The sequence below is a fragment of the Dendrobates tinctorius genome, unplaced genomic scaffold (assembly GCF_039654945.1).
Source record: "Dendrobates tinctorius isolate UK_male_01 unplaced genomic scaffold, ASM3965494v1 ptg000224l, whole genome shotgun sequence".
NCBI lineage: Eukaryota > Metazoa > Chordata > Amphibia > Anura > Dendrobatidae > Dendrobates > Dendrobates tinctorius.
In genome coordinates, this window is record NW_027361891.1 from 7,512,784 (window position 1) to 7,539,611 (window position 26,828).

At 46.2% G+C, this 26,828-nt stretch overlaps 1 protein-coding gene across 3 annotated transcripts in view; it reads right to left on the reverse strand.

Annotated features, from left to right (window-relative positions):
• Nucleotides 1-18,055, reverse strand: part of RAP1B (RAP1B, member of RAS oncogene family) — an 85,633-nt gene extending 67,578 nt beyond the window's left edge. Inside the window, exons 1-2 of one of the 3 annotated variants that reach the window (XM_073555488.1) lie at nucleotides 17,802-17,940; nucleotides 8,704-8,787 (exon numbers count right to left, since the gene is read on the reverse strand). The gene's annotated coding sequence lies outside the window, so the exon portion shown is untranslated. Of the gene's footprint in view, nucleotides 1-8,703; nucleotides 8,788-17,801 lie in introns of all 3 variants that reach the window. The other 2 variants (XM_073555489.1, XM_073555487.1) reach the window with 2 other exon arrangements.
• Nucleotides 18,056-26,828: the final 8,773 nt, after the last annotated feature.

Here is a 26,828-nt window from a genome sequence, read left to right on the forward strand (position 1 = left end):
ATGGTCTTTCTGAACGACTGCGGTTGCTTTTTGCAACCTGTGTGATGTATACATGATGATACTGGTATTAATAGTTCTTATCACAATCACTGATCACATCTAAAAAAGGAAGAACATGAGCCCTCCCAGCACATACCCGGCTCTCAACCAAGAACTGTATTATTCTGATAGGAGAAGCGGAAACGAGCAAATATTCTACAGAGAAGGCAAAGAGCAAGGGAAATCCACATCGTTACATCCACAGACCATCCTATTCACACTGCACGGCTCAGTCACCAGTTCTGAGGATACGGGAAATTGACAAAATTACCTTAACAACCCACCATCCATGACTCTTGCAACACTCCCTTAAAAAAGGACATGTTTGGGAAGCAAATTAGAACTTAAGAGTTAATAAATAAAAGGAATCATTGAAGTATATTTAATTCCAGGAGGAATCTTCTACACATTACCTTAATGCTGATCCATTCGCCACTAATATTCAATTAAGGAATTCCGGCAGCATTGTTAGAGAGGACACGCACTAGTGATGCATAGATAAAAGGCATTCTGTGCCAGTGAAGCTGACTAGGCCGGAAGCGTTGTACATCTGATCCCTTCTCTTTGTCTTATTGTTACACTTACACATAGTACATGGAGTAGTACATATCGACACCACCGCATGATGGGATGCTAGCAACAATGTCACAGCGGTGGAGACCGATTAGCTGCTGTCATCACGTGACATCGGGTCATTACATATAAATGCTAAACTAATAGGAAAGAGGGCTGAACGTGCCAAGGGAACAGAACCAAAAATTGTACATGATAAAATGTAACGGAAGTCCTGAGAAAGAACTTTAAAAGGGGTTGTCCACTCTTAGGACAACCCCTTTTCGATCTGTATATTTGCCACCGTTAACATAAAAACATCTATACTCGCCAGCGGTGTCGGCACTGATCCAGTGGTGTCGGCACTTAACCTCACGTGATCCCCGGGAGAGCACGTCACGTGAGCCCTGCACCCAATCAGGCATGGCATCATTGTCCCCATCTTTGGATGTATAAGTAGTCAACAGGGAGTCTCAGCTGCGGCTGGCCCCTCACTTGCTGTTGATTGCTTAAGCCCCCCATCACACATAGCGATGAGTCACAAGTTTTGTGACGCAACAGCGATCTCACCAGTGAGATCGCTGTGTGTGACACCGCTGATCGTCCTGGAATGGCCAGGACATTTTTTTGATCGCTGGTCTCCCGCTGGCCAGCACGCATCGCTGCGTGTGACAGGCTGGAGACCAGCGATCAGCGCGCGCTGGTAACCAAGGTACACATCGGGTTTCTAAGTGCCGCACGCTGCTTAGAAATCCGATGTGTACCTTGGTTACCAGCTCCCTGCACCAGCGTGCTGGTAACTAAGGTACACATCGGGTTTCTAAGCGACGTGCGTCGCTTGTTACCCGCGTGTCGCTGGTGCTGATCGCTGGTGAAGCTGCCTGTTTGGTAGCTCCCCAGCGATCATGTAGCGACACACCAGCGATCCTGACAAGGCAATATAGTTGTTGGGATCGCTGGTGCGTAGCTATGTGTGACGGGGCCCTTAGGCTAAGTGCACACGGTGATTTTCCTCCTGTGGATTTTTCTGCGCAGGTTTGAAGAAATCCGCAGGTCAAATGATCTGCATTTTTCCTGCGGTTTTCTTGCGGTTTTTGTGGGGTTTTCCACTGCGGATTTTCCACTGCGGATTTCCCCCTGCGGATTTGGAGAATGGAGCAGGTGGAAAACCGCACAAAAGAAGTGATATGCTGCATATTTTGAACCACAAGAAAACCGCTCGGAAAAATCCGCAGCGTCTGCACAGCGTTTTTTTTTTCCATTGATTAACATGCTACTGTACATCACAATGTGGATATGCAGCGTTTCTGCGCGGTAAAATCCGCTGCGGATCCGCTGGAAATCTGCATCGTGTGCACATGGCCTTACAGTCTACGTCCAAAGGTGGGGACAGTCACGCCATGCCTGATTGGGTGCAGGGTTCACGTGACAAAACCTCTGGTGGAACAGTGGTGACACAGGAGGAAAGTATAGGTGTTTTATTTTAAAGGGGCAAATATACAGATGGAGAAGGGGTTGTCCTAGCAGTGGACAGCACCTTTAGCTTTACATAGTTAATGCGGTCCATCAAGTTCAACTGAGAGATGAGAAATTATAAAAGGAATGGGGTATATACACAACCTTAATGCACTGGGTTCTGCAGATATAGATGGCACGAGGGATTGAGCCCTAGAATTGACTGCAGCGCTGCTTATGTGAGGTCACCACTGCATCTGTTAAACAATCACCGGAGTTAGGGCGGAGACGCACCACTGAATCCAGTGGTATATTTAACACCGGTACACTGATGTTGTGTAAAGTGCTTTTAGGTTTCCCAATCTACAAATCAGTGGTTATCATCGAGCCTGAGGCTTTGTTCACACGTTGCATTTTTTCCACGGATTTACCAAAAAAATCCGCTCAAAAACCGCCTAAAAGAAGCTTCCCATTCATTTTAATGCATTTTGCACTTTTTGTGCATATTGATGCGTTTACCGCGAAAAAAGACGCTTAGTGGTAAAAAACACAGCATGCTCATTAATTTCGTGGTAAATTCTGCATTTCTGGCTATTTTCTGTGTCTGGGGACTCCCCGGAAAAAATCGTGGCAAAACCGAGCAAAAATCGAAGTAAAAACGCGCAAAAATCGCGTGTTTTCTGGGAAAGAGTCCGGTTTTTATGCAGAAATTTTCTGTATACGTGTGCACATAGCCTAAAAGTCTTGCTACATGGGCAGATTGACCAAATGGGCTCGTGGATTTTTTCCTGACAAAATCAGCGTGTGAAAAAGGTCGCCACATGCACAAGTTTCCTCCGTCAATCGGCTGAAACTCACCCTGTCAAGTCTATGGGTATGGAAAACAAAAATTAAAAAAAAAAAAAAAAAAAAAAAAAGGAAATCAAAGCATAGCATCCAATATTTACGCATACGATTTACGCATACGTTGCAATTTTGTAAAATATGAAACTGTAAATGGTCCTGTAACTATGGTACTTGCTGTATAAAAAACCCGATTGTATATGGTCTACACGTACCTGACAAGTGCCAAAAAATGGTCTCACTTTTTTGGATGAACTGAACAATATCTTATATGGCTATGTGAACCTACCCTTTAAGTAAGTCTTTCAAGGGGTTGTGCACTACCTGGACAACCCTTTCTCAAATTATATTCCCTCTTATAAAATAAAAATCGCATTCACCTGCAGTACAAGCTGTGTGGGCACTGGGTGTCTTGTAGCTCATATGACACTAGCTGCCAAGCTCACGTGGCATGACAATCAGTGGCCGCTATTGAGCTCTCAATTCCTTAGGATGAATCTGGGATGTCCTCCAGGGGAAGTTTGAGCATTGCAACCCATTAACAACCACTGTTTGGCTGCAGTGCTCGAGTGACAGTCATGCAAGCCTTGGAAGATTTAGGGTAGACATTGAAGAAACAGCCCCAGAAAGGGGAGGACATATAGAGCATTATTATTTAATAAGGGAGAATATAATATTTAAGAAGGGGATGTCCGGGTAGTGGACCACACGTGACAAACTTTGCATAAGCCTTGTTTCTAGTTTTTTCTAGATGACTGCTAATGAAATTCTGTCAGATGAGAAATTCTTCAATGAGATTTACAATACTTCCCCCATCATGGCAGATTTCTTGCTGTGCAGAACTCATGATAACCCACACATCAGCAATTAAAAATGTCACAGCACTGATTAGTTGGACGAAATAGATATGGCTCAGTTTAATAGAAAGATATTATAGAACCGTATTAGGCCATTGAAGTAAAGAATATCTGGCACTATCCGAATGATTACTAAGGGCAATCATAACACAACTACAGTAACGCAAATGATCGGTTCTCACTGATCAGCTTTATCAGCTTGAAAATTCACAAAATCTGGATGTTATGTGGATTGTCATGGATTTGGTTGAGAATTTTTTCCATATTTTAGCCAGTGAATTGTGAGAATCTGTGACAGACCCGACATGCTACTTCAGCATGTACACGTGGATTTCTTCCACTACACAGCAAAAAACACACCTATTACACTGTAAATTGTGGCACATTATTTGCAATATCTGCATCGAAAAACCACAATGTGTTAATTCATCCGACGCAAACAGGTCAAACCAGTAAAAGCCACAGCATTAATTGACACGCTGCATATTTTAATTCCACAGTGCCAGTCAAATTGTGACATCTCATCCACAATGCTGCTACCGTAATAGGAAGCAGATTTTCCAGATGGAAACAATTGCTGCATATACACAGGAGTGGTTATACCATAAAATGGCCATACACATAAGATAACTGTCAGGAAACAATGGTTTGGCAAACTGCTATCTCTCCTGACTCTCTCATACACTGGAATGCGGCTTCCAATGGGGAGAGCAGAGTAAGAGCCCCTTTACATTTAGCGATGCACCAGCGATCTCGACCACGATATGACCCGGTCAGGATCGCTGGTGCATTGCCAAATGGTCGCTAGTGAGCTGCCAAACAGGCAGATCTCACAGAGATGCAGCAGCAGTTACTTACCTGTCAGACGCGGCGATGATGAAATCCTCCACCCGCGTCGCTCGTCGGTGCCAACAGGAAGCCGCCGACGAGAAATGGACCAGGCCGATCTCGCGCGATAACCAGCGGGGGGCAGCCGGTCGGAGGTAAGTATCACATGTAGCGATATCGCTGCTGCGTTACAAAATCGGTGATGCTTTAGCGATATTGCTAGCGATATCACTATGTGTAAAGCCCCCTTAAGTCACTGTCAGAGTCATCTGGAAGCAGTTTACCTCCTGGTAAAACAAGAATCAGACTATTTTAAGTGAACCTGTCAGCAGTTTTGACCACTATAAGATAAGTCCACTGCCTTCCAGAGCTTATCTACAGCATTCTATAATGTTGCTCTTCAGACCTTCTGGGGGAATCACACAACACAGAACCAGACCCCAATCAGAGGACAAAAACTTTCACACTCCTTATCTATGAACTGGAACAATATTTATGATTCTCCCTCTCCCATAATGACAATTCTGCCTCACGTCACTTGTCTTATCTATTGCATTTTTTCTGTGCTGTATTGTGTATAAATATGTGACTTCAGATTTTGTATTAGTCTAGCCTGATGAAGAGACCTGAGTAGTCTCGAAAGCTTGCAATGTGTTACCATCTTTTCAGTTAGCCATTAAAAGGTATCAACCACTGAGGACTCTCAATTCTGAATATTTTTTACCAGAAAACTAAGAAGAATGTGAAAGTTTAGTGACACAAGAAGGGCACGGTTCACACATGGTAGTATCACTGCATAATCCACGCCGGTGTGAACCAAGTATATTTACACAAATTAAAATAGTCAATGAAAGTGTATAGGACTGACCGTGAAGAAAAAATAAAAATCGTCAAAAGAAGGGGAACCAAACAGCATACTGAGAGCAGAGTGTGAGCGTATGCATTTTATTATTTTTGAAGCACACTCGGGCTGTTGGTAGAATAAAAAAAAAAAAAACACATTAAAAAGGGGTGGACAAACAACATTATAATTCTTACTAGTGATAAGCGAATGTGTTCAGATAAGGTGTTATCCAAGTGTCTTCAGCGTGCTCGAATAACCTGTTCGGGACCCCGAGGCTGATCGGCAATTCTTGCATGTGTTGCAGCTGTCCAACAGCCGCTGGGTCCCGAACAGATTGTTTTCGGCCTGCTCGAATACTGATAAAATCTTATCTGAGCATGTTCGCTCATCACTAATCTTTACATGTAATGTCAGCTTGAGGCCATGTTCACACGTTCAGTATATGTAACCAAAAACCAGGAGTGGAACAATCAGAGGAAAAGTATAATAGAAACACGTCACCTCTTCTGTATTTATCACCCACTCCTGGTTTTGGCTTACATGTGCTGATGTGAAATACTGACCAAATACTGAACATGGGCTTATACTGAATTATTTTGCAGATGGAATGACCACAACAGAAGCATAACAGAAAAGTGACTAGTGTAATAAGGATCCCTGCATCATACATATGTAGCCTAAACTCCCCGTTACACACTGCGATATCGTTAGCAATATCGCTGTAAAGTCACCGATTTTGTGACGTTATAGCGATATTGCTAGGGATATCGCTGCATGTGATACTTACCTCCGACCGGCTCCCCCGCTGGTTATCGCTGATCGCGTGAGAAGCTCCTGGACCATTCCTCGTCGGCCACTTCCTGCTGGGACTTCCTGTGGCGCCGACGAGCGACGCGTGGAGCCGGGCAGGAGGACACAGGATCGCCGCGTCTGACAGGTAAGTAGCAACCCCCATCCCCAGCGATGTCCCTGGTGAGATCTGCCTGTGTGGCAGCTCACTAGCGACCACCTAGCGAAGTACCAGCGATCCTGACCGCGTCATATCGCTGGTCGGGATCGCTGGTGCATCGCTAGGTGTAACGGTACCCTAAGGCTATGTGCACACATTGCGGAACTGCCGCAGAAATTTCAGTGGGAATTCCATTCCGCGAGAAAACCGCATTTTAATTCCCGCCTATTTCCCACGGAAAAACTAGCGATTTGCAAGCGTAATTAGCTTGCAGAATGCTAGCGTTTTCCAAGCGATCTGTATCAGCGCTTGGGAAAAGTGATTGACATGTTGGTCACACTCGTCAAACACATTGTCTGAATAGTGTGACCAACTTTTTACTATTGAGGCTGCCTATGCAGCATGAGTAGTAAAAAGATCTAATGTTAAAAATAAAAAAATCTTGTTTTTCTCACCTTCCAGCGTCCCCGATCATTGCGACGCTCCTGGCAGGTCCCGTTCCCAGTGATGCCTTGCGACAATAACCTTTGATGACGTAGCGATCTCGCGAGACCGCGACGTCAAAGGTTATTGTCGCAATGCATTACTGGGAACGGGACCTGCCGGGAGCATCGCTGAGGCCTGGGGACGCTGCGAGGGACATCGGAAGGTGAGAATGACGATTTTTTTTATTTTAATTCTATTTTTTACAGGGATATGGTACCCAGAGCCTGGAGGAGAATCTCCCCTCCTCCAGCCCATGGGTACCATATGCAAATGTTCTGCTTACTTTTCGCATGGTGTGCACAGCCACATGCGGAAAGTAAGCAGAACAATGCATTCCTATGTGTGCAGATTTTCCCGTGATTCCACACAAAGAATGAGCATGCTGCGTATTTTTTCACGATGCAATTCCGCCGCAGAAAAATCCGCAGCATTAGCACAGCATGTGCGAAATGCCTTAGGATGGTTTTTTTTGCATTTTCGTGACAAAATCGCGCGTTTAAAGTCGCCGCGAAAACGCAAAAAAAAAGCTACATGTGAACACAGCCTTATGGTACATTTACGCCAGCCAAAGTTTGTGCCTGAGCGTTTTTTGGCAGTGTAGGTCCTGCACAGGACTATGTGCATAAAATTCTTATTGATCGCTCCGTGTGCAGTGAAAGTAGGATCTGCCTGGCGGGCTATTAAACAACTGCCACTTGGCGTGCAGCCATATATCTACCACGATCGTGTAGTGTAAACGCACATTTAAGCCCAGGTTAAGACTATGTATGAAAAAAAAAAAAAAAACACATTAACGTCTGCAAACTGCATACAGTGGCTCAGTGGGCAGCTCCTTGTTGTCGTCCACAATGAGAGCGACTGCGATAGCTGTCTGCATCTACATGCTAGAAATTGCTATTATTGGATCAGTGTGTGGTCTGTTGAGCACAAAGACAACACACTGACTGAAAATACAAACAGCCTTATACAGATACTTTTCCAATCCAGCTATTTAAAATATTTTTCAAAAGAACATACTATAAAGCTGTTAGTCCTCCTGAAAATGAACGGAGAAACTGACAATTGGCTGTTACCATTCCTCTTATCTATAAGGCTAGTCCCCACATTCTGTCCAGTCAGTGCTGACAGTGTCAACAAATGGAATGGTAATACCCAGTGATCAGTTTATTCATACATTTACAGGAGAAATATGCATTGACGGGGCCAAGGACTATAATGTTGCCGGCAGAGCGAACACAAGCTCTGTTGTGCCTCATTTTAAGGCGTATAGAGTCTAGTGATGAGCGAGTATACTCGTTGCTCGGGTTTTCCCAGGCATGCTCAGGTGGTCTCCGAGTATCTTGGCGTGCTGGGAGATTTAGTTTCTGTGGCCTCAGCTGCATGATTTGTGGCTGCTACATAGCCTGAATACATATGGAGATTCCCTAACAAACAGGCAATCCTCACATGTATTCATCCTGTCCAGCAGCCACAAATCATGCAGCTGCATGGACAGAAACAATCTCCGAGCACGCCAAAATACTCGGGAGACACCCCGAGCACCGAGTATACTCGCTCATCACTATAGACCTATTGGAGTCAGACACCCAGACACAGTCTACTAGGAGTGAGTGTTCGCCTCTAGTAGGTTTATGCGACAGAGCACACGTTCGTTCTGTTGGTATCGTTATAGTCTACGGCCCCATCGGCACATTCGTCCAAATCCTGTTTTGTGGGAGGGGGTGTTTGGATGCGAGCTTTGCACTTTTCTCCACATTTGTGGGTCCTGTCAGTGTCCTCTTTCACACATTTGATAAGTAATGGACGTATAATGAAAAAAGGATGCATCAGTATTTCATCAGTTTTTGTACCTGAACTTTCATTTATGGATATTTTTTCCCTTAGGCCACATTTCCACAATGAGATTTTGTTGAGTTTTTGATTTTGCAGAATTTCTGGAATTATAAAAATTAGGTTACTTAGTGAGTTTTTGATGTTGCTTTTTTTTGTCTCTTGATGGTGTGTCACTTTATATAAAGCCGCTTTGTTATGTTTTTGATACTTCCCGATTTATTTTTTTGCATTGATAAAACTTTATTGACATACTTAAATGTGAATTACAGGCATCTTTTGTGCATTTCCACACCTAATGCAAGTCTATGGGGAAATTCCACACAGAAAACTCTGCATACACAAAAGAGAAATTGACATGGTGCGCATTTGAAAAACACATCGCAGGTGAGTTTACGCAGCATTAAGCACAGTGAGCATGAGATTTCTAGAAATCCCATCCAGTTTGTTAGATCTGTAAGAAGCAGCGTTTTTTGACGCAGGAAAAACAAACGGCGTCAATAATGTACCCAAAGCTCATCGTGGGGACGTAGCCTTATTAAAAACAAAATAGAAAAATAGGAAAACAATCAAATACTGATACATCCATCTTTTAAGCATGCGCCATAGACTTTTTATGGGCACATTCTAGCTGTAAAATGGATCAAAATATCATATGCCACCTCTCTGTAAAACACATGAAATAAAAAAAAATAAAAAAAATCCATATGAATAGCCTTACTGGTTTACATTAGTACCATATTTCAATCCATGTAATATGGATAAAATAAAGATGATGAGATTGCTTGGGTTAAGAAGGTCGAAATCGTAGAGCCGCACTATGCAAAATTTCTCAAAAGGAAATCAAAGCAAACGGCAACAATTAAATGCGGTCAGTGACAGCCCAAATCCCTCAACATGACAGCCATGTATTTTATGGGTAAAAATGACAACACGTGTTAAGTAGGGACTAATAAGGAACGACTAACAAGTTCCTACATAGATAAAAAACAATGAATTGGGGGGGGGGGGACTTGGATTGTTTATTGTTTCCATGGAGTGGGCAGTGGAGAGTATACAGGGACTTACAATTACAGCACTTCAAGTTAAGCACTAGCTGCATATAAAGAAAACCTCATTCACACATCAGTATGCAAACAGTATTTTGGATCACTGTTTTTTATTGCAAAAATCAGGAGTGGAGCTTACAGAGAAAAACTATAATTGAGAGACTGACATGTTCTGTGTTTAGACACTCTCCTGGTTTTGGCATACAAATTCAAATCAAGAATACTGATGTGCAAATAAAAACTTGCGGTTTTTCAGGTATCTATTATTGATCTTCAATACCTCAATAAGGGTCCGACATCTGGCACCCCCACCTATCAGCTGTTATCAGCCTCTGGGACACCAAGCGTCACAGGAGCCACTTTAAGGCCCCGTCACACTAAGCGATCTCGGTAGCGAGATCGCTGCTGAGTCACAACTTTTGTGACGTAACAGCGATCTCACCAGCGAGAATGCTGTGTGTGACAGCGATCAGCCCCCCTGCCGGTATCGCTGATCGCTGGACGAAACCTCTGGACATTTCTTTGGTCACTGGTCTCCCGCTGGCCAGCATGCATCGCTGTGTGTGACAGGCGGGAGACCAGCGATCAGGTGTAAAAAATAATTAAAAAAATAAAAAATATAGTTCTCACCTTCCGACGTCGCGTTCAGCCATCCTGCCTCTCTCCACGCTCCGGTCCCAGTGATCCTTTGCACGAATGACCGCGAGACTTTGTTATCCCTCGAGACCGTGACATCTCGCGGTCATTCTCGCAAAGGATCACTGGGACCGGAGCGTGGAGAGAGGCAGGATGGCTGAACGGGACGTCGGAAGGTGAGAATTAAACTGTATTTTTTATTTTGATTCTATTTTTTACAGGGATGGCCAGCGATGCCAGGCACTCGGCATCGCTGTGCTGATCGCTGGTGAAGCTGTCTGTGTGACAGCTCACCAGCGATCACATAGCGACTTACTAGCGATCATGGCACCTTGATATCGGTGTCGGGATCGCTGGTAAGTCGCTTAGTGTGACGGGGCCTTTAAAGCATAACAATGCCAGGCCACTTCTTTGCTTGTGCTACTGTGAGACGCTCGCGTGGCCTAAATGTGGTACAATGGCCTGCAGCGTCTTCGGTCTTATCTCCCTTCAAGAACATCTGGGACATTGGCAATTGTAAAGGGAGCTGCCAGCAGAAGATCTTGATTATTTGTTTTTCCAAGTGCATTCAGCGTGGCAGAACATTCAATGCACTCAATGAATGGCATGCTGTAAATGAGTGTAAAGGCCCCATTACACACAGCGAGATCGCTGATTTTGTGACGCGCCAGCGATATCGCTGTGTGACATACATCAGCGACCGCCCCCGCCGGGTATCGCTGATCGTGCAGGATCGTCCTCTCCCATTTTTTGATTGTTGCTCTCCCGGCTGGCCTGCACGCATTGCTGCATGTGGCAGCGGGACAACAACGATCAGTGAGCTCCCAGCGCTGTAAGCAGGCGCTGGGAGCTGGTATCCAAGGTAAATATCGGGTAACTAAGCGCGCGTCACTTAGTTACCCGCTGTGTACCCTGTATACCAGCTCTCAGCGCCAGCACGCAGGTATCCAAGGTACACAGTAGGTAACTAAGCGACGCGCACGCTTAGTTACCCGATATTTACCTTGGATACCTGCATGCTCGCGCTGGGAGCTGGTATACATGGTACACAGCGGGTAACTAAGTGACGCGCTCTTAGTTACCCAATATTTACCTTGGATACCAGCGTCCTCGCTGGTCCTGATCGTGATCATGTAACGAGGCACCAGCGATCCTGACAAGGTCGTATCGTTGTCGAGATCGCTGGTGCATCGTTAAGGGTGTGTGCACACGTTGCAAATTCTGCTGCGGATTTTACAAAATCTGCAGGTTAAAAGACCTGCATTTTATCTGCGGATTAGCCTGCGGTTTGACACCAGTACAATGGAGCAGGTGTGAAACCGCTGCGGATTCCGCACAAAGAAGTGACATGCTGCGGATTTAAAAAGGTACTGTACAACTCAGCAGAAACTGCTGCGGATCCGCAGGGCCGAATACACTGCGGATCCACAGCAGAATCCGCAACGTGTGCACACACCCTTAGTGTAATGGGACCATAAGTCCGTGTATTTCTGTGAGGGGCGATTGTACTAAGTCGAGCTGTTCTGAAAAATTTGTTTCCATTTTATTCATGATTTGCAGATCATTAACATGCCTACCCATCCTGAGAGTTTCAGCACTTCACTCCTTTTCATGCTTGGTATTGCAATTTCAATGATTAAAAGTGTATATCCTATTGTAATCTCTCTGGATATCTCTACCACTATTCCAAAAGTGGAAAGCCACACAACCTCTTTAATCCATCTTAGCCGCCGTTCACATCATGTTTGTGACGTTTATTTAGTGCATATGCAAACATGTCCATAGCATTACATTAGCCAAGTGGGGAGGCCAATGGCATGTCCAATAGGGAATAGTGTACTTTACTATTCCATCATATGGAGACCCCCCATCGGGGTCAGTGCCAATAGTGTCTGTAAAGTGCTGTGGAATTAATGGCGCTATATAAATGAGGAAAACAAAATAAATAAATATGGAGTCATGATAAATTTGTATACCACACAGTAAGTCTTTGAAAACATGAAAATCCATGGATGAGACACATGCAGTAAATAGTGAAAAACAATGTGATGTGAACAGGGCCTTATTAGAACAGAAGTATAAAATCACAATAATGTTTTGTTAAAGGGAACCTGTCACCCCCTCCCGGCGTTTTTAACTAAAAGAGCCACCATGTGCAGCACTAGCCCGCCCACTGACATCACATGATGTCTTCCTTATTGCGCCTGCGTTGACACACGGCCCGAGATCCCGCCCCGCAGTCTCTTCTGATTTACTCACACTGTGGGGCAGGGTGTCGGGCCGCGCGTCTACGCAGGCGCGATAAAGAAGACATCATGTGATGTCAGTGGACGGGCAGCGCTAACTGCGCATGCCCAAGAAAAAAAGAACAACAGCACAGGCGCCAGGAAAATAAATGTACGCTGCGGGGGCGGCACCAAGAGGAAATGACTGATGGATGTGAGGCGTCTGTGTCTGGGGGGAAAGACCTGCCCCCCAAACAAACTTCAGGTACGAGTGACAAATTTTAAAAACGCTTCTTTCTGCGGTGGAAAGGACGCCAAATAGAAGAGCCACCTCGATAGAATGCAGCTTTAGTGCTGCACAAGGTGGCGCTTTTAGTTAAAAACGCCTGGAGGGGGTGACAGGTTCCCTTTAAAGGTTAAAAACCTTGACCGCTACGACGGTGGATATTACACACATTGCATGCCGTGCACTGGATTCTTTGGAAGTTTGGCAACACACAGAAATAGCAACACAACTGTGTAATCTACATGGCATGGAGTGCCAAGAGCGCACTTATTGCTATAGCGGCGCTTTAACAATTACACCAGAGAAAGTGATCAGTTTCAGAATAAAGATGTTTTCTACATATTACCCTGAAATGTAGATGGCCACGCACATCAGATTGCTATGAGCACTCTCCAGATTTACCATAAACTAAATCAGTCAATTGTAGGGAAGATCAGACCTGTAGAAGTTCGGGTTCATCCCAACTTTAGTCCAAATTTCGGTTCGGGTACCAGAACTGTACCCAAATTTGAACCCCACACAAATAAATGGTGAGCCGAACTTTGGAGCTGGAAAGTATCTCTTTCTTTCAGTACCTGTTTTCTGTGTTCATGTTTCACACCTGGTATTGTCTCAAAATGGATGAATACACTTATTTAATACTAAATTTTGAACAAGAGATGAGGAGGTTAACTTGGCCGCCTTCTTGTCATTCGTGTTTGTTCTGTGAAGGCTGCCATTTTCAACTATAGCGACAGCAACGTAAAAAAAAATTGCAACAAAGCAAATCAGAATAATCTGTCATCATCTGTCACACTCATTCATGACATAAAGGGATGGCCACTTATGTGCCCAAAATGTCTAAGGTAGAAATCAAGTCAACTTAGTTGATTAAAAAGTGACAATAGTTCTGTTAACAAGTACCAACTGAGATCCCAATCAATGGCAAATTAGGAATTAACACTAAGGCCATGTTCACATATAGCGCAAATACTCAGTTTTTCTGCAGAGTTTAACCGTCAAAGTAAAGTGGATGTGATTTCATGAAAACTCAGGCCCTGTGCGTCTAAAGACACTAGATTGCCACGTTTCTTTCTCTAGGCTTCGATTTTTCATCTAAAAAAAAAATTGTAAAGGAAAAACATGAAAAAACTGCTGAGTTTTTATGTGCACATTCAAAGATTTTCTGCATTTAGAAAAATAATGCATCAAAATACGCTGCTTTAAATCTCCGCCAAAAATGTATCAAATAAGGGGGAAGAAGTATAAAAAACCCATAAGTAATAATCCTAGAAGATTGTTATTGAGTATAACGGTATGGAAATCTGCAGCACATATGCGAATAAAAAGCAGCAAAGAAAAATGCAGCATTTTCAACTCAACCTAAGGCTGCATTCACACACATCAGTCAAGAGGCGTCTTCAAAGAGCAGCAGGTCGACACTGCCATTCTTTCCACAGTTTCACTGTACAATTACCTGATCTTGCAGGAAAATGACTGATTGTAACAGCTGTGGTGCTTAACAGGTGAATTAGCTGTTGTCTTGCAAAACTAAAGCCCCCCGTTACACACTGCGATATCGCTAGCAATATCGCTGTAAAGTCACCGATTTTGTGACGTTGCAGCGATATTGCTAGCGATATCGCTACATGTGATACTTACCTCCGACCGCCTCGCCCGCTGCTCATCATTGGTCGCGCGAGAAGCTCCTGGGCCGTTTCTCGTAGGGCGCTTCCTGCTGGGCTTCCTGTGGCGCTGACGAGCGAGGCGTGGAGGCGGGCGGGAGGACTTCAAGATCGCAGCATCTGACAGGTAAGTAGCGACCCCCGTCCCCAGCGATGTCGCTGGTGAGATCTGCCTGTGTGGCAGCTCACTAGCGACCACTTAGCGATGCACCAGCAATCCATATCGTTGTCGGGATCGCTGGTGCATCGCTACGTGTAAAGGTACCCTAAGGCTACGTTCACATTAGTGTTCGGGTGCTCTGCGGAGGGCTGCCTACTTCCTCCGTTAAGCCCTGCCTTCTTCTGCATGCGTCCTGCGTACCTATCTTTAACACTGGGTACGCAGGACATGTGAATGTATGCGGATGCGTTGTATTGACGCGCCCACCGACCGCAAGGGAACGCAACAAGTTGCGTTTTGCGCAGACGGCAGGTGCGTCAAAATGACGCATCCACATGTCCTGCGTACTTAATGTTAAAGATACGCAGGACACATGCAGAAGTAGGCAGGGCTTAACGGAGGAAGTAGGCAGCCCTCCGCAGAGCACCCGAACACTAATGTGAACCCGGCCTAAGCGATTGTGTAGGAAAGCCGTGTAAAGACCAGAGGTGGAACAGGGTTGTTAAAATTTAAAGCCACAGCATGACCGCTACATTTAAACACAATATTATTAGGAAAAAAAAAAATTAAATGATCCTGGCTTGGACAATATCAAGTTCTTATTTTACTATGGTTATGCTAGGTGGTTATTGGCATTGCAGTTTTTACAGGAGAAACATTTTATAACATGTTTACCCTGAAAAAGCCTTGGTACTTTGCAGTAATCTGGATCCTGCTAAAAGGAACAGATGAGGCAGGACTATAAAGACTATGTTCCCACAATGAGCGTTTATCGTGTTTTGACGCGGCAAAAAAAAAAAAAACAACGTTTTACAGTACCAGCAAAGTGGATGGGATTTATAGAGATCTCATGCTTACTGTGCTTTTTTTTAAGCTGCGCAAACTGACCTGCGGAGCGCGTTTCCAATCCGCAGCAGGTTAATTTCTCTTGCGGGTACGCAGAGTTTTCTGTGCAGAATTTCTAGGTGACCACCCAACACGTGGGAATTGTCACAGTTCCACCCCTCAGGGTGTCTGGGATGCAGTTACTGACAACTCGGCCGTCCAATCTGGTACAGGGGCGTGCTGAAGATGTCAGTACTTTGACTTACATAGGTGCGGAAAATCAGCAGACAAGAAATGCACATGCGTTTTTAGTCCGTTTCCATGATAGAAACCCATCAAAAACACATGTACTCCACACCTGAGAATATCAAATCTCGGGAACTTTAAAAAACAAAGCAGCTTCATTTAAATCATGACACACCAGACTGAAAATGCAGTCAAATGCATGTTAAAAAAAAAGGAATAATAAACGCAATTTACACAATGCTACAGAAATTCTGCAACGTAAGAAGCTCACCAAATACTGATCTGGGGAACGTTGCCTTACATTTAAAAGTTGTCCAGTGGAAATATCTTATTGCAAAGTGGTTTTTAAAAAAATAAAGAAGTAAAGCAAAAAAAAAGAAAGAGAAGTGATACTCATGATCTGCTGATGCTACTACTCTGACACCGACGGGGTCTCTGCTGGTCTCGTCCCAACACAGAGGAAATGCCTGCACAGCTAACCACAACAATGACCCACCTCTGCCGCTGGCCGGCTAAACAGGCAGATCCTGTGTGGTGAGGCGGTACCGGTAAGCAGTGGGGACAGGCCAAGTGTCACAAGAACAGTTAAGGCGGGTAACACTTTTTTTATTACTGAGTTTTTTTGCAAAACATTTTCAACGCCAGCTAACGAAAAGATTGAATCTTTGTCAGAATTGTACGTTCACGGCCCTAGAGGGCATATGCTTAGCCTTGACTAAGCTCCTAGTTAGGTTTACTACACCTTTATATTCATTTACTAACTCCTACGGGTTGTGAATGTCCCACAAGCCATATCTAATAATCAGAAGTCAAAAAAAATCAACTGGTCTAAAGATATCTACAAGTCCAGATGATTTCGGCACAACTAGATACACCAAGAATGAGAACGCAAACCATAAAAAGCAAACAAAGCCATAGCCATGTTTGTAAACGTGAAGAGCGACAAAGGAAATAAAGACTAAGCCCTTCACAAAACAGAACTGAAATTTTGACACTGAAATTCACGTAAGGAATTACACAAGTTCCATCAGTGGAGAAACATCATTGAGACATGGCAAGCGGGTCACATCATCGGCTCTAATACAATCTGGCATTAATCAGCCGCCCTCCCTTGTTTTCAGCCCTATTGAGCCATCGCCTGCCAATGTCACTCTCTTCGAGCTTACGACAGTAACAAAAGCGAGACCTGGACCGATCCCGAGTGAGAGATCTACGCGATCTGCCTGATGACCGACACTGATCGCGGGTACACACTGTACGGAAAGACAGGTGACATTAACTATTTACGCAGTCACCACAAATCAGCAGGAACCAAAATCCTTTCCAAAGGCAACTGATCTTCCTTCCCTTTTGCAGGCCACAAAGGGGAGGGAGGGGATCCTCTGCTCAGAAACCGCTTTCCGTTCATGGCTTAGGTGGGGCTCAGTTCTCTCACTATTTCGTCTGTCCATACAAGAGAAATGATGCTGCATGAAGTAGCGGAGCGCTGCCTATTGTAGTGCTGCCCACCACACTGTGCCACGGTCTCGCTAGTCTCTATTACCTGACCTCAGCTGCTCCGCACTCATCGGTGGCATGTGATGCCCAGCCTCCCTGGCGCTCCAGGGGTTAATACAGCCCAACAGTAGTGTCAAGCAGGCAGTGCCCAGGCCAAGCAATGCCTGGGGGGAAGACAGGAACTTTCAGAGGAGAGGTCCAAGGAGAATGCCAGCAGCAGCCAGGGTGCCCTGCACATTCTCTGGGAGCCCAGCTGGCACCATGGAGGCACACAGCAAGGAGTGCCATGGCAAACATGACAAGTATGCAGAAAATGGCAATTCCAGGAGTGGCCAGCCCCAGCACACCCAGCCATTGTCTGAGGCGCTGCCCACAGAAGTCCCCAGTTCCGACCCCACAGCAGTATGCCGCAGCCGGCCGCTGCACTACAGTACCTGGGCCGGGCCCTCACGTCACTGCCCCATCCTGGAGCCCCAAAAGGTGTCCCGGTCACCCACCGAACCTGCGCCGCCGCCCCCGCACACACTCACCCCGCTGTCCTCCCTCTCCTGGATGGGACCGGGCGCTGCCTGGGATCCCCGCCGCCTCCCGCTTGTCCTCCTCCGCTCGGGACACACAGCGCCACCAACCCAGCCTGGGTGAGGCTCCCAGCTCTCCCCCTCCCGTGACGTCACCGCGCCAGTCTCCCTCAGTCCGTGCGCGTTCCAGAAAATCCGCCTGCGAGCGGTCGCGCTGCCCGTCCCCGGCACTGATGAGGCAGGGTTCAGCGCGGCCACGAGAGTTAACCCGTTCACTGCATGGGGTGGGGCACTTTGCTGCCCTTCTTCCTGCCGGTGTAGCGGGACACTGGGGGAATATGCAATAAATGTGAGGACAGAAGTGTGTGAGATGTGCTCAGCCTCATGCGACGGCGAGTAACATTGTACCGCTATAAAGTTGGTCAGGAGCGCTCAGAAGTGCGGAAAGTCGCACAGCTGGTGATGAGGCGATGCGATAAGTTGTCAGCTTGTGAGAGAATGACTGGAACCTGAAGGACCCTCGCATTTCCCCCAGCCTGAGAGCACTCTGGTCACTTAGGGGGTCCTACTAATATTTAGCCACAGGGATAGATGAGAAATGATTACTAGCGTCCTACCACTGGGACCCCCACCGAACCCAAGAATTGGGGTACCTGGGTCGCCCTCCCAGGGCTGTGGGGTACTCGGGACCGGGCCGGTGTCAGTGGGATGTGTCACAGCAGCGGTGACCCGGTCCCTGGCCCCGGGCGCCCAAGTAATGGTGGCATGTTATGTAGTTTAAGTGGAATGGAATAGTTCGTGATGCCACCTGTGGTGTTTGGCAAGCAAGATGTTAAGCCAACCAGAGGTGTATATAGGCTTTCTGGCACCCGGGGCAAGAATTTGGTTCAGCGCCCCCCCCCCCCCCCCCAAGTACATATGCGACTTGCAAGTACCCACGAGCCGCTCTCACTAAGGCCTCTTTCACACATCAGGTTTTCGCCGTCAGGCGCGATCCGGCGCTTTTGACAGAAACCGGATCCGGCGAAATGCAATGCCGGATCCGGTTTCCCCCCCATTGACTTGCATTTGCGCCGGATCGCGCCGGATGGCCATGCGTTTCATCCGGTTTTCGCCGGATCCGGCAATGTGTCGCAATGTGTCGCGATCCGGCGCGTCCGGCTTTTTCACACAATGAAAGCCTATGAGCGCCGCAATGCGCCGGATCCGGTGGCCGGATCCGTTTTTTTTGGTCTGAGCATGCTCAGTAGCTCTGCCCACAGGAGATATATAAAAGCAAGACAATGGGACCCTCAGCCACACCCAACATGCCACCCAAGAAAGCAACCAAGCGAAGCAGGAGAAGGCAGGAGACATCTGCAGCAGCAGCACCATCAGCACCACCCCAAATGGAGCAGCATGCTGAACGGGAGGGGAGTCCAGAAGCAGATGAGAGACGGTAATTATCAAATCCCCCATTCCTCCAAACTAGGGCCATGGAATATCAAGATATTCATTGGCCCTTTGTTTCTCTTTATTCAACAGCCGCCAAAGAGATGCAGCAGCAGCAGCAGAAATGGCATCACTGGCAGCAGCAATACCCACAGCCATGGAGTCTGGCCATCAACAGGAGAGCACATCTTCTTCTGGGAGCCCTCCCTTGCATCGTCAGCGTTTGACGGTAAGTTTTTATTTCCAAAATCCATCATCTCTGTAATATATGTCTATTCATTGCCTTTTATTTCAAAACAGGAATCACAAGATGAAGAGGAGCTCCCAGAAGAAGAAGGAAGGGGTGGACAGACACCTGGAGTGGGCTCACAATTCGTAAGTTTTTTGCATCAAACGCAGAAACACAACATCACACTACACACAACACATAGAAAACAATGTTCTGCAGACCACACACAGCAAACAAATGCCTACATCCAAAGACATAACATTTTTTGTTTTCTTCTCTAGTCTTCCCAATCTGGTGCTCGGCCAAGAGGTCCTCGCAGTGCCTCCCAGGGTCGTCGGCGACAGCAACGCGGCGGTCACCAGCGTGTAAGTATAAATATTTTTGCTTTGTTTTTTTGCACTTTTTATTTCATTTCTTTTGTGGAGGCTAATTATGTTATTTTTGTCTTTTTCTTTAACAGCCTTCACAGCGTGCTCCCGACTCTGACGGTGAGGATGGAGGGATTGATGTGGACCGCCTCATCGATCTCGTCAGAGAAAGGGAGCCGCTCTGGAATATGGCTGACCGCCGCCACGCTGACCTGATCGTTACCCGACGACTCTGGGAGGAAATCTGTTCTCTCCTTGTGGGCCGCTGGGAGGACCTCGAAGCTCGGGCCCAGATTAAAGAGCGTAAGTATATACAGTAACGGTTGCTTGATGTAAACCAGTGTTTCCCGAACTCCAGTCCTCGTGGTCCCCACGGATCATGTGTTCAGGATTTCTATTTACTATGGAAATCCTGAAAACATGACCCCTGGGGACCATGAGGACTGGAGTTTGTGAAACACTGATGTTGTATACTAACCACTCCTTTCTCGTTTCAGGGAACAGAATTGTGAATCGGTGGCGGTCTGTGAGGGATCGTTTCAAGAAGGAGTTCAATAAAGAGATGCGGGCCCCGAGTGGATCTGGAGGACGCAGGAGCAAGTACAAGTACGCACAAGCCCTGTCGTTCCTCCGGGAAACAATGCTCACCAGAAGGTAAATATTACACACCACATGTGAAAAAAAATGTTAGATGTAACTTTTTTTTTTTCAGCCAGGGCCATACCATGTCAGTATTTTAATTGTTTTTTTTTTCTCTTTATTGCACAGCACGGTGAGCAGCACTCGGGAGCCTGCACGATTGGACCCTTCTGAGGCGATCCCTGAGGAGACCGGCACCGAGGGACACTTCGACCGCCCCGGTACATCTGCACCTTCCCAGCCTTCCCACACATTCGACCCATCTGTCCCATCCACCAGCACAGGAGCATCGTGGCCGCCTACATTACATGAAGCTGCTGGTGAGGAGATCGCTTTCCCTTTACCCCACCCTTCTGCCCCTGCCGCCTCTAGTACACCTGCGGGTACTGGGCGGCAGCGGCAGAGGGGTCAGGAAAAGAGTTATGCGCAAGAGTTATTGCATCTGAATGCATCTTTCCAGAACTGTCTCAAAGTCTTGTCAGAGCAAATCTCCGCAGGCTTTCAGCAGATCAACTCCAGCATTCTGGAGGTGAAGACACTTCTGCAAACCATGCATTCAGAAGCAAGATCTTCGCCAAACCACACCTTTTTCAGGTCTGTTGTGGAGCGCATGGCAACACTATCTCCTATCCAGCAGATGCATGTAATGCATTCGTGCCACGGTGCTCTACAGCAGGTTGCCTCCCAACCTCCACCTCCCACCACTGTAGTTCCTCCACCTGCACCCCCTCCAGCCACTTTCCATCCTCCCCCTCCTATTACATCTGCACCCCCTCCAGCCACTTTCCATCCTCCCCCTCCTACTACATACCAGCAACCTGCCCAGTACCAGCAACCTCCCCAGTACCAGTCATCTCCCCACTTCCAGCAACCTGCCCCGTACCAAACTCCTTCCCCGTACCAAACTCCTTCCCCATACAACTTTCCATCAACATCATCTGCTCCTACAGTCCCTGCCCAACCCTCCACTCCACCACTCACCACCTCTTCTGCTTCCCACATGTCCACCCATTCTGTAGTTTTTTCCACACCTTCACCTCTAACTGTTCCTTCCCCACCACGATCCCAGTCCTCTCTCCACACACCCAGTGTCGAAGTGTCCCGCAGCCCCTCCAGCAGTATTTCCACCCCACAGTACACAGAATTGTAATGTGTGTTTTTTGTAATAAAAATGCCCATTGGGTTTAAAACCTTTATTAAAAAAGTTTTTTGCACTTTAAAAACATTTTACAAAAAAAAAAAAAAATTTAAATAAAAGTTAAATTATCGTTTCACAATGGTTGTCTGTCATTTCTTTCTGCGGCAAACTATGTTTTAAAAAAAGGTTAAATACAGGGTATTTCAAAGGTAAAAAGGTATTCAAAACCAGGTATATAACTGTGGGTAAATTTTAGCTTTTTGCCACAGTTGTGTTCCTGGTTGTGTTTGAAGCAAAGTATTTCACCGAAAAAGTTGTGTTTATTGTTGGTGATTTCCTACCAATGTACACAACTTTTGTTAAAAGGTGAAATACTTTGCATAAAACACAACCAGGTACACACCTGTGGCCTAAAGGTAAAAATAGTAAGACCATGACAAGATAGCCAACTTTGGTTGGCAAAGGTATATACTGTTGGTCCAGAAGGTACACAAGTTTAGGGCAAAAATCTCTCACACTCTGTCATCCCAGTGTACTCTGCCTTGAGGTGACATAAAGTATAGTGGAAAATTGTCCCTGAAACCGTCACAGAACTTCTAGTGGTAATATTTCCAATGACAACATCCATCTTCACCAGTAACTTGCTCTTCTCTCCAACCTGCACTTTCTTCTCTACAACCTGTCAAAGAAGGGCTGTAGGAACATGCTATATCTAGTTTTCCAGTAGCCAATCCCGTTCGGAAGGCCACAAGGGTCAATTTTAAAAACCGGATCCGGCGTAATCCGTCGAAAAACGGATAGAAAAACGGATGAACCGGATGAGACGGATCCGGTTTTGTCTGTCAAGAACAAGACGGATCCGGCAGAAAACCGGATCCGGCACTTCAGGTTTTACAAAACATTTGCCGGATCCGGCATTCCGGCACGACGCCGGATCGCGCCTGACGCCGAAAACCTGATGTGTGAAAGTAGCCTAATGCTCTCAATGTTCAGTAAAAAACTGAAAGCAGGAAGAGAAACTCGTTGTCACTGGACCATAACTGTGAAAATCGCATATGAGTGAAGTGTCCATGTGATGACTACGGCAACCTGCAGAGCTGAATCCTGACATTGCAGCTTCTGAATTCTCACAATGAATGCACTGCACACTTAGGATTCTCCCTTGCCGATGTACAGTCATGTCTGAACATGTATGTGATTTATATACTTCTGGCCACATTCCGACTAGACGTGCCCGGCCTCGCTCCGTTCACTTTCATTGAGTGAGGCCACACATGTCCAGTCAGCATGTGACCGCATGTATGTAAATTACCGGCATGAGAGAATCCTGACAGCGTTCAGTGAGCACTGTGAGAATTCAGAAGTCTGCAGTCACATAGAATGTCTGCAGACTCAGCACAAACCTGGACAACCCCTGTAATGCTCCTGACATAAATAAAAAACATGAGAATTAGTCAATATCACAAATAACATTTACACCCAGGTACCTTATAGATGACGTCATCTCTGGAGTCGTTCTCCTTTACTTCTTCTTGTCCAGACCCCATGATGAGTTTTCTCATCCACATCTCGTCTCTGCAGACTTCCATCTTCTCCGGTCTTCTGCACCAATTCTCCACACGATGCCTTAAAGACAGAAGTGTCATTATAATGCTCCTAAATAAAAATATCTCAAATATTCTGTCGCCTCACACTATTCCCCTCCTTCCTCATACTGTCTCCTTTAACATCCCACTTGTTCACCATACTGTCTCCTCATATATTTACCCCCTCACTCTCTATACTGTCTGCTCACACATACCCCTGACTCCCCGTACTGTGTCTGCACACATCCCATCACCCTCTCTCCACATACTGTGTCCACTTACATTTTCCCATCACTACTCATGCTGTGTCCACATACATTTACCCCTTCACACCCCTTACTGTCTGCACCCATCCCGCAAACTATTTCCTCATACGTGCCTCGGCACACAAAATTTATGAAATATAATGCTCAACTTTATAAGACTAAAGCAATTCTGATCAAGTTCTGATCAAGTTATTTCAATACATATATGCTGATACAAAGAAAGTACCTCAGATTACCACCACAGAGATAAGCAATACTGTTTATCTCTGTGGTGGTAATCTGAGGTACTTTCTTTGTATCAGCATATATGTATTGAAATAACTTGATCAGAATTGCTTTAGTCTTATAAAGTTGAGCATTATATTTCATAAATTTTGTGTGCCGAGGTTTTTCTACTGTACAATATATGTCTTTTAACTCTGAGCACCTAAATTGGCACCCTGTTCTCTACAGTATTCCTCATACATACCCTCATACATACTCTTCATTTTGTGTCCTCAAATCTCCCCACACACATGAAATCCCATCCCCACTCCAAATCCCCCCACACACATTAAATCCCCCATCCCCACTCCAAATCCACCCACATTAAGTACAGTAATGGCCAAAAGTTTAGAGAATGACACAAATATTATATTTTCACATGATCTGCTGCCCTCTGGTTTTTATGTGTTTGTCAGATTTTTTTATCACATACAGAAATATAATTGCAACAATATTATGAGTAACAAAAGGTTATATTGACAGTTAGAATGAGTTAATGCAGCAAGTCAAAATTTGCAGTGTTGACCCTTCTTCTTCAGGACCTCAGCAATTCTCCCTGGCATGCTCTCAATCAACTTCTGGATCAAATCCTGACTGATAGCAGTCAATTCTTGCAAAATCAATGCTTTTATTTTGTCTGAATTTGAAGGTTTTTGTTTGTCCACCCGTCTCTTGATGATTGACCACAAGTTCTCAATGGGATTAAGATCTGGGGAGTTTCCAGGCCATGGTCCCAAAATCTCTATGTTTTGTTCCCTGAGCTATTTAGTTACATCCTTTGCTTTATGGCAAGGTGCTCCATCATGTTGAAAAAGGCATTGTTGATCGCCAAACTGCTCTTGGATGGTTGGGAGAAGTTGCTCTTGGAGGACATTCTGGTACCATTCTTTATTCATGGCTGTGTTTTTAGGCAAGACTGAGAGAGAGCCCATTCCCTTGGCTGAGAAGCAACCCCACACATGAATGGTTTCAGGATGCTTGACAGTTGGCATGAGACAAGACTGGTGGTAGCGCTCACCTGTTCTTCTCCAAATAAGCCATTTTCCAGATGTCCCAAACAATCGAAAAGGGGATTCATCAGAGAAAATGACTTTACCCCAGTCCTCAGCAGTCCACTCCCTGTACCTCTTGCAGAATATCAGTCTGTCCATGATGTTTTTTCTGGAGAGAAGTGGCTTCTTTGCTGCCCTCCTTGAGACCAGGCCTTGCTCCAAGAGTCTCCGCCTCTCAGTGCGTGCAGATGCACTCACACCTGCCTGCTGCCATTCCTGAGCAAGCTCTGCACTGCTGGTAGCCCAATCCCGCAGCTGAAACACTTTTAAGAGACGGTCCTGGCGCTTGCTGGTCTTTCTTGGGCACCCTGGAGCCTTTTTGGCAACAAGGGAACCTCTCTCCTTGAAGTTCTTGATGATGCGATAGATTGTTGACTGAGGTGCAATCTTTCTAGCTGCGATACTCTTCCCTGTTAGGCCATTTTTGTGCAGTGCAATGATGACTGCACGTGTTTCTTTAGAGATAACCATGGTTATCAGAAGAGAAACAATGATGCCAAGCACCAGCCTCCTTTTAAAGTGTCCAGTGGTGTCATTCTTACTTAATCATGACAGATTTATCTCCATCCCTGTCCTCATCAACACCCACACCTGTGTTAATGGAGCAATCACTGAAACGATGTTAGCTGGTCCTTTTAAGGCAGGGCTGCAATGATGTTGAACTGTGTTTTGGGGGATAAAGTTAATTTTCTAGGCAAATATTGACTTTGCAAGTAATTGCTGTTAAGCTGATCACTCTTTATAACATTCTGGAGTATATGCAAATTGCCATTAGAAAAAATGAAGCAGTAGACTTTGTAAAAATTAATATTTGTGTCATTCTCTAAACTTTTGGCCATGACTGTATCCCCCATCCTCACTCAATAACCCCCGTCCCTACACCCAAATCCCCTCACACATTATGTACCCCCACTCATTATGTAGCCCCCACTCATTATGTACCCCCCACACATTAACCCCCATCCCCACTCATTAACCCCCCACACACATTAACCCCCATCCCCACTCATTAACCCCCCACACATTAACCCCCATCTCCACTCATTAACCCCTCCACTCATTAACCCCCCATCCCCACTCATTAACCCCACACACATTAACCCCCATCTCCACTCATTAACCTCCCCACACATTAACCCCCATCCCCACTCATTAACCCCCCACACATTAACCCCCATCTCCACTCATTAACCCCCCCCACACATTAACCCCCATCCCCACTCATTAACCCCCCACACATTAACCCCCATCTCCACTCATGAACCCCCACTCATTAACCCCCATCCCCACATTAACCCCCATCTCCACAATAACCCCCATGTCCACTCATTAACTCCCCCCATCTCCCATCTTCGCTGGTTCTTCATCTCCACAGTGGAGCACACTTACCACCTCCACCAGTGTTTGCTCTGGGTGCCGGGGAGTGACGTCAGCAGCGTGATCACATGACCTGATCACACTGCTGACGTCGCTCTGACCCGGCGGTCAGAGCTTCAATTGTACTGGCGTCTGTGTAGACGCCAGTACAATTGCTGCCTGGGAGCCGGCACGGCCTCCTCTGCCGTCAGAGAGAACAGCCGACTCAAAGGACGGGGAGCGGCAGAACGCAGCCACCGGGGGGAGACGCTGCGGACCGCTGCTTTAGGCGGCCCGACTGCGGCCCCCTGCTAGCTGTGCCCGGTTCAACTGCCCCGGCTGCCCCCCCGGATACGCCTCTGAAGCCAACGCTGCGTGCAGATCCTCTGGGGCTGATGGTGTGTTGCAGCATAGATGGTGTAGCTCCCCACAGGTGAAGAAGCTGTAACCCCAGGGCAGTGTATAGGCGCAGGTGGTGTGAGGAATGTTGGTACCCAGATGTAGCGGTGCTGACAGTGGTAGCGCACAAATGAATGGAAGACACCATGGCTTGTAGTTCCAAAGCTTTACTAACAGTCCGTGGTACACACTGGTGCCTGCCTCCATGCCGTGTCCTTCGGGGCAGTGACTCAATCAACCTCTCGGGCAAGTCAGGATTCTCCTCTCCAACACTCCTCCAACATGTACCTTTCCTGAACGACTCCTCTATT